Source organism: Apteryx mantelli, chromosome 7, assembly GCF_036417845.1.
Source record: "Apteryx mantelli isolate bAptMan1 chromosome 7, bAptMan1.hap1, whole genome shotgun sequence".
Lineage (NCBI taxonomy): Eukaryota > Metazoa > Chordata > Aves > Apterygiformes > Apterygidae > Apteryx > Apteryx mantelli.
This window is the reverse complement of record NC_089984.1, coordinates 19517349-19535539: the sequence shown is the minus strand read 5'-3', so window position 1 is coordinate 19535539 and position 18191 is coordinate 19517349. Positions and strand designations below refer to the sequence as shown.

At 38.9% G+C, this 18191-nt stretch overlaps 1 long non-coding RNA gene across 1 annotated transcript; it reads left to right on the top strand.

The window, feature by feature from the left end:
* Positions 1-12684: 12684 nt before the first annotated feature.
* On the top strand, positions 12685-17500 carry LOC106498916 (uncharacterized). The gene is made up of 3 exons (XR_001295069.2): positions 12685-12878; positions 15135-15234; positions 17420-17500. It is a non-coding gene; the product is annotated as an uncharacterized lncRNA (long non-coding RNA).
* The last annotated feature ends 691 nt before the right edge of the window (positions 17501-18191 follow it).

The window sequence follows — 18191 nt, the reverse complement described above, 5'->3', positions numbered from 1 at the left end:
TGTCAAGCGTCCAAGAGCAAATAGCAGCAGAGATGAGATTTTGAATATATTAGTAATAATATAGTATTGATCTCAAAACACTCTACAAACATTAACTAATTAAGCTTCAAAACACTAAAGTAAGTTTGTATTAATAAAGCCCATTTAGCAGATGAAGAAGTGAAGGTAAACAAATGGTAAGTGAAGTGACCAGAGTCAAGCAGGGAGCAAAGGTCCAAAAAAGATGTCCTGATTTCTAATTCTTCTGCCTTTCATGTGATCCTATTCAGAAAGCTTTTGCAGTGAAACTCACAGCCATTTGAAATTAAATTGTTTGGGGCATTTTGTTACAAGCCTGAGCATTTCTTACAAGAATGAAGATGACATAAAAGCTTGCTAAGGTGATAAATATTTTTTAGCCTCTCAGTTCTTGCTTTGACTGACATGAGGCTAATTCTGAAAGCAGATGGAACAACAGTGGTTGTAGAGTTTTCTGTATTCTAAGCCTTTCTTTTTCTCATTTGTTTTGCTTTGGTGGTACTAACTGGATAGAAAACTGCCTTAACCTGCAAAATGGGAATTCCTGGGCGGCATCACACTGATGTCATGCATCTGTCCCACCCTTTCTCTGGGAGGAGTAAAGCCTTCTCAAGGGAATGCTATGCTCCAGTGATCCCAACCGGTCTGTAGAGCCTAGAGGTCCAGTGGAACAGCTTACAGTCAATGGAGTAACCCTGGCTTAAAACCAATATAACAAAGTGGAGAATCAGGCACACAGTAAGTGAATCATGCAGAGCTGTATTGACCCAAACAGAGGATGATGACTTAGAACAGGTTCCTCAGAGACATTAAGTTACCCTTGGAAAAGCAAATCTCAAAGCCAAGGTTTATACTTTCTTAATGGGTTTCATTAGGACTGAAAGGAAAGGAACTGAAAAAAACCATGCAACTTAAAAAGGAACGACTTCAGCACAGTCTAAAATTTGTTCCACTTTTCAATAAAAGAAGCCAATCCTGCCTTCAAATTCATGTCCCTTCAAAGTTCAAGGAAGCCTGTATTGTTGGCCTGTTCAGTCAGAATGCTCCAGCCACTTATTGTATGTGGATTGTACTCCAGGGATTGACTGAAAAAATATGATTTAGTGAAAGCTTGTACCCAAAACACATCATTGGCCTCTGATCTCTGAACATTTAAATATTTCAAGCTTACAAGCGGACGCTGTCACGAGGACAGACCCTGATCCCTAGCTGATTTTAGAACATCTGTTGAGGCATTTACCAAGTTAATAGATTAGCTATGAGAATCAGGCAGGTGTTTTTCACCAAAGCCAGAAAACATCAAAATCAGATTGCCCTCCAAGTCTTTCAGCACAGGCAATCGAGTTAGAATGACTCATAGAGTCTAACAGATAATAAAACACACATAACATTTGCTTTAAGGTACAGGTGGGGATATTTTGTACTGCGCTTAGGAGAAAGAAAAACTAACTCTATTTGGGAATAGAGTAATTGAATACAGATGGGAGGAGGCAAATGAAAGAATTTAGCAAATATCTCAGTGGAATAGCTAATGGGAACGAGACAGAATAGGAAATTAAAAATTATTCGAAGCAGATGGACCATTCTTTGAGTTTTTTAAAATTTATTAGGGCTGCGAAAAAAATGTGTCTGTTTATTTTCCATGGCCATGAAATTAATGACTTGGTGAGTTGTGCTTGTGCAATTTTATGACTGCCATGTCATTTGTCATAATTTGGGTGCTGTTTGATATGGATTTATGAATATTTCCTCCCCCCAACATGATTTATGGGTGTTGGTCATATGTGAATTAGACTGTCACCTTTAGTATGAAAAAGTACAAATGACAGATTATAAAAAAAGAAAAAAAGCGCTCAAGTCCTTAGTGCTGGAAAGCAGAGTTCACAATCCCCTCCTCTGCTTCTTCATTGGGAGTTTTTGTTTGGAGCTGACAATTAAATGTTTGGACTTGAGTCAAGCATATGGCAATGTTGCGAGGGCTTGAACAGATCTGAACTCATCTGAACTTCACCTGTGAAACTCAGCTTGAGTCATCCTTTCCTTGTTCTGTGCATTGAAAAAAAGATCATATACATTACTTTCCATAAGAACAGATGATTTACTATGTCAGCGCAGCAGGCTGGCCCAGCAAATTTGCTATCTTGCTTCCAGTAGTGGCCAAGACCAGGTGAAGCTTCCATGAAAAGTGAAAGCAATCATCTCACACAATCTGTCCAATTATGCAGCACTGCATAGTTGAAGGAGTTAAAGGGGTTACAAAACTGTCTGGGTTTCTATAATAACAGTAGGATCCCAGGTTTAGATCCAAAGCACTGACTTTCATGCTGTTATCACATCCACCAAAACTATGAGTATTTGTCATTTGCAACACATAGCAACGGTATGCACCGTTTTAGGACAGGAGAAGCACAGTTGCTCCTGGATTTGAGCCAACTGACTTCAAGCATGCAAGTGGGGCACCTGTTAGTGTCTAATCACCCCAGGCTCCCCCTGTCGATACTGGAAAGTGATACACCCCTCCAGAGGGTAATTCAGTCCATGTATCTCCACTCATTGACTGTGCAGGAAGACTAAAACAGGGCCCTTCCTAATTTAGCTTCCCAGTTTGGTGCAGAAAGCCATGTGGGAGGAGTTAGGGTTTAATGCAGGATGAGATTTTAAAAAGAAGAAACAACACACCTTGCATAACAAAACATTGCTGGTCACCCTAAGTGCTGAGCTGACAAATGTTTCCTTTACAAGGGATGCAACTAGTTCATTCTATAATTCTTAAAGAACCATATGCTGAAACCCATTTCCTAAGCCCTCAACAACATTGCTTCTCCAGTGGGAGGTTGATTATTCTCAGTAGCAAGTATTTCTCCACTTGTGAGAAAAGGATGGATTACTTTGCAATTACAGTGAGCTACCAGGGCAGTCTTTGCTGATCTGAATAGCACTTATTACTTCTATGTGAAATTAATCATTTTTTGTGTAAATGGTCAAGCAAGAATCTGCATTAGCAAACTGGTGTCATATTTGCTGTTGTGATAGCAGCTAAGATACTTTGCATTGGTGACTACCAGTTTCATGGAACTGAAATTTCTTGCAAAAATAAACCATTGAAGAAAGGTCTACTCATCAACTGTGGTATGTTGATATATCTCAGAAATATCTCATTGCTTGGGACAATGAAACTTGGTCTTCTAGATTTGATAGAACAGATAATCAATCTATTCCAGGCTCTTAAGTTACTTCTGTTGTGCCAGTTGTTAGGTATCTGATTATTAAGTTGTCTGCTGATTCTTAAAAAAAAAAAAGAAAAAAAGAAAAAAAGAAAAAAAAAGGAATTTTGGGTTGATCTAAGGTGAAAGATTTTCATAATTCAGAAAATTGGAAAAAAAATCAGTTTAGATCAAATGAAATATTTTGCTTTAATGAAAATGAAATGCTTTGGGATTTATTTATTTTTAAGAAGTATTTTTTCCTTTATACTTGAAAAATATTTCCAAAAAACCTCCTTTGGGATTTCTTAGAAAACTTTTTAAAAATTACTAAGCTTGAATCATTTCAGTCCATTTCAAACGTTTTGGGTTTTGTTCCCTTAGAGAAACAACTGAGTGAAAATGAAACAAATTTGCAAAACATGTTTGTTTCACCAAATCTGCATTCATCATCAGAAAGTTTTGGTCAAAGCATTGAGAATTAGCTCTACTAGTTACTTTTTCTATTTCTTTACTTACTGTATTGATTGACTTACAAGTTTTGCATTGTGCTGTGCCATATTTTGAAATTCGTGAATTAAATATGAAATCCTTTTCTGCAAAAACAATTATACTAGGTTTGGGGTTGGGAGGAGAGAATTTCTGCTGTTGGATAAGAGTAGTGTTCTCAGTGAGCTTAGATCAAAGCTGTTTTGACTGTATCTGGCATTTAAAAGGCCAACCTGCTCATACCCTGTTACCATAAAGAAATTTGCCAGGAAAGCAGGTGTCTAACTATACAGGCAATCAGATTACAGAGCAAAGTAATCATGATTTCCTATTTTGAGCATAGCTTGCCACATTAGCACATGTACTTTGGAAGAGGGGGAGAAGTAATCAGAGATAAGGACAAGGGTGGAGATCATTTGAGACTGTACAGTTCCAATAGACTAGTAAATTTTATGTGGATTTTATTAAAGTATTTTGTTTCCTTTACATAAAAAAGGTCAAAGCTGTCTGAAAATGAGAAAATCCTTGATTTTGCTTTCATTTGTTTTTTAAGAGTTACTGAAATGTAGCAATGTGTTTCTTGGGAGGCACCATTTGCACATACATGTCTGCAACTCTGAGTAAGTCACAGCTGCAGAGTTTCTTTAAAGCACGCATGCTTGGCTTTGACATGCTGAGATTTATGGTGAGATTTAAATTCTTGTACCAATGGTGACGTTTCCTGAGTGGTTTTCATCCAGATGGTCTCTGAGAGGATAAGATTTATTCACTGAGAAGGGGCAATGTGAATTAAAATTACACGGGGTACTGTATATACACTACTTCTTTCCCATTCACTGCCTCATGAAATGCAGAAAGTCCTCCCTCTCAATGCACCCTCCAAAAGAAGTTAAAGTAGTTGCTTCTTTCAACATGCAGTTCCATTCTGAGCAGATTAGGGCTCTGGCAGACAAGTGCTATTGATTTTTTGGGGGTGGAAGAAAAGGTTACCACCCTTGATGTCTACCCTGCTATGTTGCCAGGGGCTTCTACCCTACTAGCAGAGACAGCAGATGCAAACAAGTGCCAGTTTATCAACTGTCATAGTTTGCAGATCATAGGCAGTTAAAATTAATGTGCTTGCTGTGAGCTGTATGGATGAGGGCTGGACCATGTTGCCTTCTGATGGCTCTGTTTCAGCTTCTGGTGAAGGACCGCAGCAGACAGCTGAGTGGTAACCTCTTTAACTATTACTACTGAATCCAGCAGAGCCTGTCTGATGGAGCTCCAAGCCTGCAGCCTTCAAAAGCTGTTAGGACTAACATCGCTATTTGAGGTCCTGAGGCTGTATCTTCAATGGGTTGAACACTCAAAGTCCGTGAAGCTCCAGTGATTTATGCTAGCTGAGAATCTAAGCATGGTAACTCAAGCTGTGACTGCTGAACCTAGTTTTTCTGGAAAATGCAAGCATGTTGCAAATGAAAAAATTGACCTGACAGTTGCCTTGTAGATTTTTATATGGTTATTGACACACAGTGAAACAATTAAACACATGCTTAACTGTTACAAGATAAGTATCTCCATCAGAGAGCTACAAGGTTTGACTCCTGTGCTTTAAGCATTTTGTAAGCATTGTGCTGGACAGAGTCAGAAAGTTTATCATTTTCCGGGATTGTCTTTTAAAAATACTATTAAGTAAGTCACTATGGAAGTTCTATTACTATAGGCTTATTTTAGTTCTACTTAGAAAATAAGTTTGTTGGTATTAAAACATCAATATCTTTTATTCATTTGTTATTTGTCTCACTTGCAGGCTTTCTTTTTCACATTCAATAGATATTTCAGAGATATATCTCTACTGTTAATAATCTGGCTTCTTTAGTAGGATCAGCAAATTTCGGTTTGAGCATCTTTGAATCAGGTCAAAACTCCAGTGACAGAAGGCAGAAAAGCTCCTCCTAGAAGAGTATCTATAGAAAAATACCCTATCCTGCTTGATAACAAGAAAAAACACTTTCACCAGCGTATTGCATTTGGAACTTCAGGCATTTTCAAGGTATTTTTTGATTTTGCTTTATTATCTCATATTATTTGGAGAATGTTTTTTTCCACTTCACCAGCTGTCAAATGAGTTCTAGCAGACAAGATTTTCAGAATCAATGGCTGGGGTCCCACCATTTCTGAGTAGTCAACTTCAGATTCTTTTATTTTCGGAAGGTAACTACTCAGCATGTCCTAAAATCACCTGCACTTTGCATTGTCTCAGTTGCATCAACTTGGAGTGCAGTTACCTAAAAATCACCAGCTGCTTTTAAAATCTTGGGTTGGGTGAACAACACCTTTTTAAAACAATGGAAACTAACAAGTGAAAAGACTTTGTGGCTAAGAACGGACAGACTGAGTAAAATGTAAAAGGGTTAATCATTGTAATGAAATAGGCCTCATTGTGTTGTTGCAAGTTAAAAATATGTCTCCTGCCGCAGGGCTTGCATTAATATTGTTTGAGAGGAGTAGCATCAATGTACTGTAATAGACTTACATTAATAGGCTAGCACAGTCATCAGTCTCTGGGTTGGTGTGATGGCTGAATACAGTGAACATGAGCATCTTGACAAGCAAGTAACAAAATCTATCTATCACTTTCAGCATGAAGATGCTGTGATAATTATGTTTACAGTGATAATAAAATATGGATAAATAAAGTGTTGAAACCCATGGAAATTTTAGAGTCCACAGTGAATATCCTAGGAAATATAAAAGACAGCATCACCATAAATTCACCTAGCTGTGTAGGCTGAGATCATTATTCTCTTGACCCATCATGTTATTTTTAGAATAAATTTCATGCATTTTCCATTCAGCACTGTTCAGTGGTAAAATCACTTCAAGGCTAAAGGCCTAGGTTACATTCCTTTCTCACTGTAATCATGTATAAAATTAAACAAGGATGTTTGGTGGCCATCCTGTTTATGCTTCTAATGCCCCCAAAATGGCAGTTCAATTATGTTCTTTAATTTCTGTGTTAACAATACCAGCCACTTTTTCTTTCCAGTATTGGTCATATAAAGAATGGGACACATTCTGCTCCCTTTTATGCTGCTCTTTGTGGATGGTTGACTCCATTTATTTTAATGGAATTACTCTAAGTTTATGGTATAAGGAAAAACAAACTTCTTGGTCCAGTGGCTTCTGGTGTCAATGAGTCAAAGTCTCCTAATCTGAGAAAAGATCTGTCATGTGATTGCTGGGAAGAAAAAGGCCCTGATTTTTTTTCTGCCCTAGGGCCATGCCCCTGACAGGACAAGGAGGCCTTATGTGATGGGCATCCATTACATTTACATCAGGTTTCAGTCTCTACAATGGCAGGTTAATTTTCACTTTAGTATAAGGAAGAATGTAGCCCAGTTTGAGTGACTAATCTGCCCCACACTGAACAGCATCTGAAGTATTTTTAGAAAATTAATAAATTCAGTTCCTGAAAAAGGTGCTGGATTGAGAGGCCTTCATACTGATGTCTTTGTGCTCATCCCCAGCACAGCCCTGCTCAGGCAGCAACACTGACGACTTCTCCTGCCAATGTGCCTCCACCCTGGCCTGTAGTGGGGGAGAGGTAGCTTTGCTTCCCATGCTTCATTTAATTCTTGGCTCTGTCTACTGAGAATGGCAACGGAGTTGCCAGTTATGGCATGCATATTTATTGCTAGGAAGTGCGCCAGAACCACCAATCCATTTTACATAGACACTGAGCAGCAATGGTAAATACTTCTTGTTCATTACTAACCCAAGCTGGGTTTGAACTGAAGACTTGGAGGTGAAAGACTCTCTCCCATTCCCTTTAGAATTTTGGTCTGCCTCAAAATTTCCTTAAAAACAAATGTAAACCTTGTGTATAAAATGAAATCCAGGAGAGAAAAGAAAATCTACAGTGAAGCCTGAGTCCATTTTCATCTTCAGCAAGCTTCTTTGCTAGTAGTGACCCTGGAAAATTGTTCTCTGATTATTCTCTTGAGAGATTACTCTAATTTCTTGCTGCTGTAGATGGCCATATGATCAATTGTCATCAGTCACTGCCTGATGATGGGTCATTACTTACCAGCGCATACTTGGGGGAAAAACACATGCGACTTCCATTAGGAGGCAGAATGCACCTACATCAAATATGAAGTGTACAGTAAGTTCTCATTAATAACATTTCAAGACTGTCCTCCTAAAGTTCCTAGCACAGAGGCTGCCTTCACAGTGGAAGAACTGAAACTAAGAAAGATTTGCAGCTTACAGTTGGGAAAATGAGTTTTCCCCATAAGCAAAAATTTGATTTTTATTTGGCCAGTTCAATAACAGAGATTGTGTTGAGAAAGAAGGGTAAAGCTCATACTTTTCTCTTCTTTGCTTCAGCATCTTTTAGCTTCAGAGAGCTTTTGCTCTATAATTAATTCATTTAATTAAATTCAATTACAGACAGTGCGAATGTTCCCTTCTTGTCCCATTTCAAAGTTAAGAATGCATATATGGCACCATGGAAAATGCTGCATTTTGTGTGTATTGTATTGGTCAGGAAATCTGGGTGTCTTCAGGAATGTAGAGAAGGATTTTAGTGAGACTTAAATATTTCTTTTATAGTTTCTAAACATCATAGCAGCAATTCAAACCAAATGGACCTTCAGCTGAATAAACTATTGAGAATTAAACAAAGTAAAGAAAGCATAGTCCTGCTATGCTGAGTTGCCTTCTGACTGAATTCTGCAAGGACGACCTCTTTCCTATAAAGATGAAGATAATTTCTGTCTAAATCACAAGGGTTTTCATTTAGGCTTTCAAAGTGAAATTTGGTAGAGGAAGAAAGTTGGAAGGAGCTGAAATTGGAAGAAAGAGTTGTTTTTTGGTCCAAGCAAATGGGGCGTATATGTAGAGATATGATTGGATGAGATCATGTCACCTAGTCACGTTTTTGTGTGTTGCAGTCTAGCACTGAATGGCACTGAATCTGGTGCATGCTGTCATAAATGAATGCTCCATACACGCACCTGTTTATATGTCTGAAAACTTAGATGTTCTGTGAACAGGATTGATTTCCATGCTTTTTTTTTCCTCACCCCAAGTCCCATGTCTATGTGGAAGAACTCTTAAGAAAAAGCCTGAAGAGAAAAAAAGAAAAAGGAAAGTTCATCCTCCAGACCCAACTATCTTTTGTTTAAGCTGCCAGTAAGGACAGTGGTGTGTAATCAGAGGCATAAGTTCTTATTACTTACCATTAAGAAACAGAGAGTTGACCTCTCTTTTTTAATGTGACACGCCATATAAAAATGTATAGTTTACTGCAGTGACCCCATCTGAAGTGACTATCAGACCACTTATTTTCAGTCACTTCAAAGTCAGTGATGAAGTTCCACAGATGTGGAAGGGAGCAGTCAGCTCAGCCCTCGTGTTGTCCTCACATGTGCAGGCAGGACCATGCTTCAGTGCAGGGAGAAGATGGCAGTTCACAAGCTTTAAACTAATTAGCTTGGTTGACTTAACTTATGCAGCTGTGACAACCTGAGCCTCAGCATCTGAGTCCTTACTTTAGATACTGCTGAAGCCTATACTGCTTTCAGTGTTTAAGCTATCTAGTTTAAGCTACTTGGAGTATGTGTCCACCTCTGGATTGCAATGAAAGTTATTGCAGTGAATCAGAATTGCAAACAGTTTGCCTGAAGCATTTATCAGCTGAGCTTTGGCCTACTTCCTGATCACAAATTGGCCCTGGACAGTGGCTTGTAATATGCTGTTTAACATTGGAATGTACTTTTGGGGCACAGTTTGGGAAAGGATCTCTTTGGAAACAGTCATGGTCTCCACACCTTCCAGCTTAACACGCTGTGCTCGCTCATCTGTGTTTATTAAGCTGTATAGTTTTAGACTAGGAATTTTATAAAGGAAGCTTAAGTCACAATCTCATTGAAATGTAGGGAGAGCTCAGTGTATCTCTTTCCCTTAGGTTTGTTATAGAATTGTAGAGAAAAACCCTTTGCAAATTGTTCAGTATCAAATTCCATTAGGGGGATTTGTGCTTTGAAGTCATGTATGGCTACATAGATGCCAGGGGAAGTTACCAAGGATTACTAAGCAGGGCCTGACATCCACAAGTCCATAGGATTTAGGCTTTTTTCTGTTCCCTCCCATCACTACAGTGTTTCTTTAGACACTGAAATGTGCTCAGAAATCTCACTCTTAGTATTCTTGAAAATCCCACCCTCAAGCTGGTGTACTTCTACTGTAGATTACCATAACCACCCCATTGCCCAAATATAACTAAAACAACACCACAGTGTTACCAAAATGCATGTTCCTCTCTGGCACCATCTAGTGATTCTAGAACTAGGTTTCTAACCACTATGTTCCCATTGGAAAACATGTGTTTTCCTTTGGCAATAGCTTAAAATTTAGTTCAGTGCAGATGCCGCTCTCATGAAATGAACTCACCTTAGAGCAATGGCTGCAACGCCTTTTGGGAGAAAGCTTTGTAGTATGGTTCTTGTACTAACAGTTTAGATTTGTAATTCAAGGTGCAAAACTGCCAAAGCACATAAAAAATAATGTGAAGATCTTGTTATAGATATTTTGTTACAGTAAGAAACCATGGGGGTGTATATGCGTGTCTGCTTTAAGACTGTCATAGTCTTTGAGCATCTTTTCTAGTCCTAATAAAATAGCTGAGAACAAAATGAGCATACTTAAATTATAGAATGATTCAGGGCATCATGTTGTTAATAATGTAGAGAAATGAGATATAAAAGCTTTTACTCAAGCATACCCTAAAGCAAATTTAAGTAGAGCACACAGCTATGATGCTGATTGTTTTCACAGGTGTTGGCACCATATGAATTAAATGAAGAAAAAAAAATGGTGAAACATTTATGACTCATTAGAATTATGTGGTTTTCTATCCTGTCCTAACAACTGAAAAAAGGTGTAATTTACATTTGCAGCCAAATGGCGTGAAGTAACATTATACTTTACCGACATGAAAAGAGGAGACTTCCAGATGACTACTATTCTAAACTTCTGTAGTTCTCAAATCCTGGATTTTCAGTTTTTCATGTGGACTTTTGAGAGCTAAAATTATTGCCCCATAAAAAAACAAAAAGGAATATGGTTACTTTGAATCTATGGAACATGTGGTTTCAAGGAGCTAAGTGCCATTCACTACATATAACACCTTTACAATCAGAATATTTTTCCTTTTCATTAAAGAGTACACATGATACATCCAGAGTGAGCCACATCCGTCCCTTTTAAATAAATAGAACTCGGCATCTCCCTTTTCCTCTCTCCTTTTCAGAGTTTAATTTTTTTTCTATCAGAATTGTTTTGTTGTAGATTTTAAATATTTACATGAAGGAGGTATCCTGACAGGCTGATCTATAGCAGGAAAGCAACAAATAAACAAACAAATCCATGTCTACAGTATTTCAGATTCTGGTTTCCTGAGCTGCTAAGTGTTTATTTTTCTTATTGTAAAACCTGCATTGAAATACATTCAAAATGGAGTTCACATGGCAGCTTTCATGCAACATCTAATGTTTTAACAAAGCCATAATACAAGCCTCAGCTTCCCATACACTGCATAGTTGGCTAAGAAAGAAAGCAGCTGATTTATCAAAGCCTCTGTGCTGTAGATGAGTCTTTAGAAAAAGAACATGTCGTACTTTGCAACTGAGACTTTTTTGCAGACACCTAATAAACCAAAAAAAGAAAGTTTTACTGGGCTTCGTGAGCACATTTTTCTCCTCTCACCAGAGCACCAAACCCAGTTTGTGATCCTACATTCATTTATTTCATTCTCCCCTGAAATTTCTCATAGCACAAACTCCGTCAATTCTGGCTGGCTAATTTGCATCTCATGGCCTGCAGTATCTCTTTAGGAGGTGAACTATTAAAAATACATTATCCTGGTGTGGATGGTAATGGGCCAAATGCTGCCGGTTTTGAAGGCACTCTGGGAAGCCTCTTCTTCCCTCATGCTTTCTCTGATTCTTGATAGCTGTGTAAGTTGTTTGCTTTCACTGTCCTTGGACTTAAAAAGTTCAAGCAGGAGATATAGGTGAGATGATTGTTCATTTGAAAATCTGGATTGAGAGAAGCGCTTTTCTTCTTTTCCAAGCTTGCTCTAAACTTTAATGTTACTCTTATTTCTGTTCTGCCAGAACTGTGTCCTATTAGCATCCAAAAATGTTACACATAACTTTGGCTTGCTTACAGAAGATGATCCAACCACTAACATTTGCCTTCTGTAGCTGAATGTTGAAAGAAAAAATAATCCACATTTGAAATGTGAGACTTTGCTGCTGTCAGTTTCTGGAGCTGATTATTAGGGCTGTGATTTTTATCTACTCACTTGTACAGTAATTAAAAGCAATTCCCTCATCAGTTATCATCCTGCAAAGCCAGCTTTTAAGCAGTGCTTGATGTACAGTTTATTAACCTAAGCCCACGTTGAAGGAAAGATGACATGGTTTAAAAAGTAAGAATGAACACATCTGCTCAGAAACAAAGAGCTGCATATAAAATAGATGCTTATTGTTAAACTAGCAAAATGGAGATGTGAATTTAATTGGTAGAATGGGAGTAATCACCTGGCCTGGGCCAGGTATAACTTCATTCTGTCCACTCCCATCTGTGTCCTTTTTAACATGGATTATTCTGTGGATGTATCCTATAGAGTAGGCAGTTAAAGTTAAAGACTTGAGCAGGAAATCAGGGAATCAATTACTGTGGCTTGCTGAAGGGAAAGAGCAATTCAGCTGTCTGGCAACCTTTGTCACACCTTCTAGCAGGTATTGATGAGCACAAATGCCTATCAACATCAGCCTAGAACCCAAGATATTTAATATTAACTGAATACTGGGCCTCCAGCCATCAAGGCTGTAGCCAAAGACATCTTTGTTGCAGGAGAGAGATGTCAAAGAATAGGTAATCATTATATTTACCTGTGATAACTCTTCTAGGTGGATGCTGAAGGCAAAGCATTAGGCTGAATGGAGACAAACTGAAACTGAGCAAAACTATGGATCTGTCACATTGAACATTTCTTGACATCTGAGAAACAGAGAAGCATGTGGAAGTGCCACAGCCAAAGTATGTGAAGGATGTTCAGTAGTTTGTAATATGCAGCATATACCTGCCAAAGTCCTGTAAGCAGATACTATTGTGAGTATTATCTAGTGAGAATGGTCAAAGACAAAAAAAACCAGGCGTTTAGAGAAGAAAATTGAAAGTAGAGCAGAAGTTCCTAAAGCATTACAAGCCTGCAGAGCATCTAAAGCACCAGGGTAGTGGTGCCTGAGAAAGAGGAGTAGGAACTGTTCTGATATAAAAATGCAGACTGCAGCATTTACTAACAGAGTCCTGGTGGGCACAGAAAGGGGAAACACTGAGGTAAACAGGACCTACTGACTGGCCTTTTTCAAATGGAGTAGCTCAAGGCAATCCAACAGAACAGCATGGTATGTGACAGGCAGTAAAGTGATTCACAATCCACAGTCAGCTGAATAGCAGGGAGTAAGTGCCACAGGAGGTTATGCCCACCCCCAGCCCCACTAGCAAGTGAATGAAGAACTGCATGGATTTTGTTTTAAATGGAACTGAACAGTAATCCCAGTGGATTTAAGAGCTGAGATCATGCAATGGATACATGCCTGAGATGAGCCAGAAAATGTATCTACAGGCCAGGCATGAATACCCAGTTGAAAGCATACATGGAACAACACAAGCTATGCAAGTAATATAGTGATTGACAAGAGGTGCCTCATGAAATCCCAGCCCAGCCCTGGGAAAAGGTCAGAACAGACTCGTTCATTTCTAATGAAAGAAACTTTACGGCCACAGTAGATTACTAACTGGATTTTTGGAAGGTGCACAGAGAAGAGCAATGATCAGAAAACTGAAGGCACAGGTTTTCAGATATGGCATATCTAACTTCCTGGGACTGAGTCAATTTAAGGATTTGAAAATTTTGCTGAATTTAAAAATTTCCATGTAAGATTTATGTCCCTGAAAATATACAGCAGAGTAAGAAGATGCCATCAGCCTTAAATGCAGCCAAGAAGCCAGTGACAAAGGTAGACAAGAAAAGGGTTTGGCCTGGTTGTTTTGAACTTCATAATGCAATAGATTCCCATGGATTAGACAGAGACCACTCAGCCACTGGCCTCAGAGTCTAGGAGTCTTTCCCTAGAGAGCATGTCTGCTGAAGCACTGGGCAAAAACAATTGATACTTTTTTCCTGAAAGGTATTAAGAAACTAAGCAAGTAAAAGAGAGCTAAAATACAGAGGTTACTATATGTAGGAAGGGAGGTATGAGACTAGCTATGAAATTATTACAAAAAGCCAAGGCAAAAAGGAAGTTGTCACTGGATGCAGGTCACAAGAGATTAATCGAACAGGCAAGGAAAATGAAACTGGAGACACCATGCTGTTACTGGGATCAAAGGTAGCACCAGGGGATCATAATCTGTTAGAGTAATGTAGGCGAGAAAAAAAGGGTGTATGATCAGCACAGAGGATCAACATGGTTACAGGCAACTGATTGTAGGCAGGGCCCTCAGTAATAGAATACAGGAAAGTTAAACAGTATGGACAGAAGTTGGTTGCTACATCATAGGCATCTAATGTTGCTTTAGCTATTACAGAGTATCCTGCCTGACATCCAGTTGCCACTCCATTGGAGTGCCAGTCTGCTTTAGGTCCTGCGTCATACCTGCTATTCCCGTACAGATGTCTTGGATACCTTAGGGTATCTCAAATGGCACCAGGCGCTTAGGCGTAGGTAATGGAAACCTGGCCTTCATTCCGTAGCACAGCGTGCTTTTGAGGGGCTGCGGCAGCATGGTAATAGCCATGGCCAAGTATGACAGTGCTGAGCAAGTTAGAAAAATCTTTAAATGAATAAATGTGTGCAATAATCATCTTGAGCATGGACCTTTTAAGGCCAGCTGCGGGCCTAGCCCTGCAGCTTCCTGCTTTGGCCAAGAATGAATTGCCTTTGGGGAGCTGTAATTCTCAGAGCAGATGGGAGCTGTCAGGTTCACAGTCAGAAATGATGGAAAGGGTTACAACCTGTAACAGCTCCCTTTGCAGGGAGAGATCAGGAGGGGACAGGTGGGTCTCTCCAGTCAAAGGGAAGATATCACAGATAAAGATACTTTAGGAAGATACTTTAATAGGCAATCAGGTGTCTATGGAAAATACCAAGAGGAGGAAGCAATTAAAAGAACTGTAGTTCATTCAGAAAAATAGACTTGAAGAAAATGGAGTTAGTCTGAGAATGAACCTAATGTCTGTTTTATCATCAAGGTGTCCTTGAAGTTTATCAGACCACCTAGTGGTGTAATATTCTAGACAAGGAATGAGTTCTCAGAAATACCCTTCATCTAATCTTTGCTTTTTTTTTTTCCCTACCCTAGAAAGATTGAAGTGGTTTGGTTTGGTTTGGTTTGGTCGGAAGACTAAACTAGCTTGCCCGAGGGAAAGCTGTGGAAACCAGAACATTTCCCCCAAGAGAAGGTAAGGCCTTGCCACACCTTGCAACATTAAATCTTTAATCATGTACTTGCCTGTATAGCAGTAGCAATATTCAGTGTTTCTGTAACATCATTCATGCAAGAATTTCAAAGCACTTCATAAGCACTAATAAATCAAACCTCACAAACACTCAGCAAGAAGCAACTTTGCCCACCAATGAAGCGTAATCACCTCTAAAATGGAACATGATGGCAGTTTGATATCGCATAACGTGACGCAACAGGTCAAGGCAAGTAGAGCAGGAGTAAATGAGGGCACTTGGGGAGTACCCACCCTTAAACAGCATTGCACATACAGCGTTTCTGTTACACTGAATGTGCTGTGTAGAAATATTAGGTAAAAATAAATTACTTTTCTGAAAGAGCAATTATTGTAATACACCTAAAAGAACAATTTGAAGTATTTATTTTAATTCTTAATGGAGCTCCTAATGCTAGAAGCAAATATCTGCACTTTGCAGGGACAATCCGTTAGAATGCTTTTGCTCTTGTTGTGGAACCTGTTACTTTCATGTCTCTGTCCAGTGGCACTTGCAGTCCTCAACAATATGAAATAAGCATACTACCGCATGGTTCTTGACTCCTATGCTCTGTCACATGAGGCTCCACAGGAGGAAGAAGAAAGCTATGTCAGCTACTGCAGGCTCTAGCTTCAATTCCTCTAACTTTTGAGGGACCACCTGGCACTGTGGCTTTTGCTACTTTACCCCCGACTGTATCTCTCTCTTGAAGCCCTGATCCCCAGCCACAAACCCTGCTCCCCATGCAGAAGCCATAGTGTCTACATGAGGGCCTTTGCTTGGTCCAATTAAAGCCATCAACATGCCAATTGACTCTGATGGGAGAAAGATTGAGCCAGCCCAGTTTCTTTAGATTTCTGTCAATTCAATCTTGAAACAGACTAATTCAGAGGTGTATATGTTGCTAATACGCTGAGCATGTATCTTCCCAATTAAGCATATGTTGAATGATCCTGAGATTTTCCTATTTGTAGGCAAAATATCCCTCTAGTTCAGTTCTCATATCCTTTCACTTCTCATCTCTTTTGGAAGCAAATGGGGCATGGATTTTTTTTTGACATCATACAATAAAATTATATTGTCCTTGTGTAAAACAATGTGCAAACCATTAAGTAGAATAATGAAATGCTGGAAGTTAAAACAATAAGCTTGGATAATTTAAACCTTGCTACATTTTAAATGTGCAATATGTTTGCAAGAATGAATTGGTCTTTGGGGCTGAATAAATAGCAGAGATCTCCAGCCCATTTTGGAAAGAATAAATAATACCTTGGAACATAATTTAAACCAGTGTTGTAATTAGCTGGTCATTTCACATTACTAGAGTTTTGGTCTTGTTGTTTGGCTTTATAAATGACCCATGCAGTCTTCTTTTAATTATATATGATATGTTAAAAAAAAAAGTTTGGATGAGAATCTTTCCTTTGGCAGAATAGTGAAGAGTAAATTATTTAGATGGATTATGTGGTACATTCCCCATTAATATGCCTTTGCAAACTTATTTAAAAACTCGAAGTCTGGAGATTCCTCTAACCATACCTTCAGGATATCATAATTCTCCCTGACTTCACTTCCTGAACATGAAGAAACACAGTACTTTAAGTCAAGACTCATTGCATTGTACATGTAACTGATAAATAATGGGCATTACTGTGAATGCAAAAAGATGGCTTTGTTCCTGATTATGGTAGACTGTAATTAACTCAGGCAAACTGTTGTGGAACTGCATTGAGAAGCTGATATAAGAGGACTGGACTTTTACTTGGGACTTGTCCTCTGTCTGTAGCCTAGGGTATGAAAATGACTTCTAGCCATCTTTCTGACTTTCACACTGGGTCAGCCATATACCACACCAATCCTGAGGTAGAAATCAGAGCTGTCTTAAGGTTGCTCTCAGTTACCATCAGCTTGTTAACGCCCCAAATAAATCATTTCAGTTGCCTGAGATCAGGGACAGAGATGCTCCCAACCACAGTTCCCTTAACACTCCCCCTGTAACAGATGAGTAAGTGAGATGTCATAGAGGAAGGTATTGTAAAGCTGCCATGGGGATTTTTTGCTTCTTGTTTTCTAAATCCAGCATTCTCCCAACAGAGCAGAAAGCTACAGGTACATGGTTAAACTGACTTTGTGTCCACTTCATTCTAGTGAACTGCTGTAAAGCAGCTGGAGCAGGAGCCCAGCATCTGGCCCCACATTTGAGTTGTGTGCAACAGTGTGAGGATTCTTTAGTAGGTATGGTTATGTCATTAATCAATATCAGCATGTCTCTGAATGCAAACACCTCAGTGAAATCATGTCTAGGGGGATCCTAGATTGTGAATTTCATGATACTGTATTGTAAAATTTTGGCAAAAGTAGCTGTGGTGTAAGGGGCTTTTTGAATGCATAGCTTTCAGCCCTCTAACTAGTCCCTTTTCACCAACCTAAAAATTAGGAGAGAAGTACTCCCTCATATATGTACCGCTGTTGTATTCTCCTGACCTTATAACTTGAATGAAAATCTATGCTAATATGTATTTGCTGTAATAAATAAAAAATACATTGTGTGTATTCACACACATACACTAGAAATTAAAAGTTGGGGGTGAGAAATAAAAAATTCATAGCCTTGGATATTGAGACAGAGTCAGACCTCCTGTCTCTCCTTGAAGTCACCTAGGTGAGGCTTTTTGACATAATGGAAGCATCAATGAAGTGCTCTTGATTAAATGTTTGACAGGTTGACACCATCCCCGTGAACAGGAAGACCAGGGTTGAAAGAAAATTTTAATACAAACAGAATTTCATTAATACCACAGTTTGCTATAATGGGGGTCTTTTTTTTCCCCCCACTGTTATTTTTGCTTAGATGGTGTCATTACCTTTTAAAGGGGAAAGACTATATAGGTAAGCTTTGTCTCAGAAATAATGTCATACT